We start from the raw sequence: 3,056 nt of genomic DNA on the forward strand, positions 1-3,056 counted from the left end.
AAAGACTAATACAGAGACATCCTCTTTGTTCCCATCCTTTTTAATTCCCAACTTTATGTTTGTTCCAGAAACATTTCAGGGCATTTCTCAAGAACCCCTTGCCTTCATAGTTGTTTTGCACAATAATAAAGAGGCAATACTGAGTAATATGATCTACAATCTTCTTTTCTAGCTTTGACACTTGGCAGGCTACATTGTAGAAACCTTATATCAGTTCAATTCATAAGCTAAAAACATAGTAAACAATATTGAATAAGGTGAATATGGGCAATAGAACTTCAAACAACAGAGTTCCAAATGCAAAAACTTATATGAATATGAATATTTTCAGTAACACATGCTGACATGCATTATACTAGTTGAACTGAAATAGAACGCTGACGCTGACATGTTCATGCAATTCCAAAGTTCAAACAGAACCAAAAAAAAAAAATACAATTGTACTTATTTTCCAAGTCTAACAGTGTAACAGGAGGCTACTCCAAATATAGCACAACTACTTATCTTAAGGTTTATAAAAGAACTCCTACTGAGACTCCTTTCAGAGCCTTAAAATTGTCGCAACTCACCTATATGGGACACATCTTAGTGGACATTTTGGAAGGTAATTTTGAGGCTAACAATGGATATGATGAGATTACATAAACATGACCCGGGGAGAAGCTTTACAAAGTTCTAAATGGAATTCAACATGGTTGTACATGTACTAATTGCACTTGATTTTTGACGTGGAGGACTACCATTACAACAGAAAGATATCGAATATCTACTGGACAAGATAGTTCATAGAAGCAACAAAGGCACAAAGCAATATGAGTATTAAGTTGCTCATATCGAATATACAATATTAAGTTGCCCTTGTATTGATATACAATATCAATTTTTTAGACATCAATATACACAGCGTACTGTCCACACGATTTTTCATGGAGATCAAAAGCTAAGTAAAATTACGATATCAGGATAAGAAGTGTATGAAAGACCAAACCCTGTGACCTCATTCATTCCTATTCATTTTTCCTTTTCTAAAGTATGAGCCTCGCAAGTTGCACCAGTCCAATATAAAATTCAAAGAAGAAACAAGTGATGGCCATACAATACAACAGGAACCAAGTCAAACGTTACATAATTCTTTAACAACGATGGCAAATAGAGAACTATTTTATTTAATCAAAATTGTGTTGATGTAAGTTTAATCAAGAATTCTCACATCAGCTAACACGAGACAACCAAAGGAAAATAAAGGGAAAACAAGATCACAAGTCATGCCATCAAGAATAAACATCAGTAGCTATAGTCTATGGTGTACCTACCAAAACACACACCTCCTGGTCGATCACTTAACTGTCAACATCTTAATCACGGAAGCTGCCCCAACTCGGTGCAATGCCACAACTGAATCTCCCACCTTGCAAAAACCTTTCTCCTTGGCATATCGAAGGGAAAATACTAGTGCTTCTTTTGTTGCTTCTGCATCAAAAGCTTTTACAGACTCCACTCAATATAGGTACTAGACCCGAACAATAAGACTATGCCTAGCGGGTGCTTCACACTACATAACCAATTAAAGTTCTCGTTTTAACCCGGTACAACCACAAACAGAGATTGGCATAGATGGCCTATACTTGGCAACCATCTTGGTAGTACGTCCACCTCTTGTCAATACCAAAATTAGAGCAGCTCCAACAGAGTTGGCTGTCCGCATAAACGTAAAGAAGCTAGGCTCTCGAGTGGGCTCATAGGCACCGTGCGGTTTGCATAATCCGTTTAAAGGTTGCTCCATAATTTATCATGGACTCGCTTCTTTGCAAATTCTGGCCATGGTCCGAATAAAGTGAGCTCTGGATATGCTCTAGCAGCCGTTTCCCCACTAAGCATTACCGCGGTCACGTACCATCAAGAACTGCATTCGCCCACATCAGTTTGCTTCTGCTTCGTGTTGGCGAGGGGACTTGATCATTGACTCTAACATTTGAGTTCTGCAGTAACAACAGGTTTCCCTTGGATGTTGCACTTATAGATCATTGTTTTTTGTGCTAAAAATATCTTTTCAATTGGGATTTCCATACCCAGGTCACCTCGTGCTACCATAAAAGCGTCAGAATTTGCAGTTATATCATCACAATTAGCTACCCCTTCTTGGTTTTCAACCTGGAAAAATAAAAAAACAATAGTTTAAGCACTATCAAAATTTTGTGATAAGAGTTTGTAATCATCAGGTAAATGACACAAAATAGGTAAAAGGTGGAATTTTAGGATGACTATGTTTGGAGAGAGAATAGGAGAGAGGGAGTGAGTGAGAGAGTTTTGAGAATCCGGCTTCAAAACCCTGTCCATCTAAGAGCGGGGCTATATATATATATATATATATATATATATATATATATATATATATATATATATATATATATATATTTATATATATAAATAAAAGTAGCTACTTAAGTTAATTTAAAATAAGTACGTATGTAAAATTTCACCTACAAAATGAATTCAAACATAATTTTTTGTGGTTATGAAGCACTCACCATAATGATTATCTTCTCAAAATTTCAGCTCATTTGGAAACCTCTAATATAGATAAAAATTGTTGTGATCTTTAAAAAGAAATCTAACGGTCCAGAAATATTGAATTTTTGTAATTGTTTTTTACCAATGTTAGAGGTTTCCAAATAAGCTGAAATTTTGTAGAGATGATCTTAATATTGAGTATATCACATCCACAAAAAAATAGGTTTAAATTCATTTTGTAGGTGATGTTTTACTTACGTACTTATTTTAAAGTTAACTTAAATAGCTACTTTTAAGAGAATATATATATATATATATATATATATATATATATATATATATATATATATTTTATTTTATTTTATTTTATTTTTTCTGTTTTGTAAAGTGTTGGTGTTCGTTCGTATGCTATAAAGATGTTTTGGGTAAATAATGAAGCGGATAATTTATGCGCATATTATAGGGAAAACTTTGAAGGATTAAGTTTCTTGAACTGTATGGAATATTTGGTTAAAGTTCTTACGAAGTATATTGATTTGGATGAA

General features: G+C 34.1%; 1 pseudogene; it reads right to left on the reverse strand.

The window, feature by feature from the left end:
• Window positions 1-443: 443 nt before the first annotated feature.
• LOC147480378 (pyruvate kinase, cytosolic isozyme pseudogene) lies at window positions 444-2,172 on the reverse strand (annotated as a pseudogene).
• Between the last annotated feature and the right edge of the window lie 884 nt (window positions 2,173-3,056).

This window comes from Coptis chinensis, chromosome 8, assembly GCF_015680905.1.
Source record: "Coptis chinensis isolate HL-2020 chromosome 8, ASM1568090v1, whole genome shotgun sequence".
NCBI lineage: Eukaryota > Viridiplantae > Streptophyta > Magnoliopsida > Ranunculales > Ranunculaceae > Coptis > Coptis chinensis.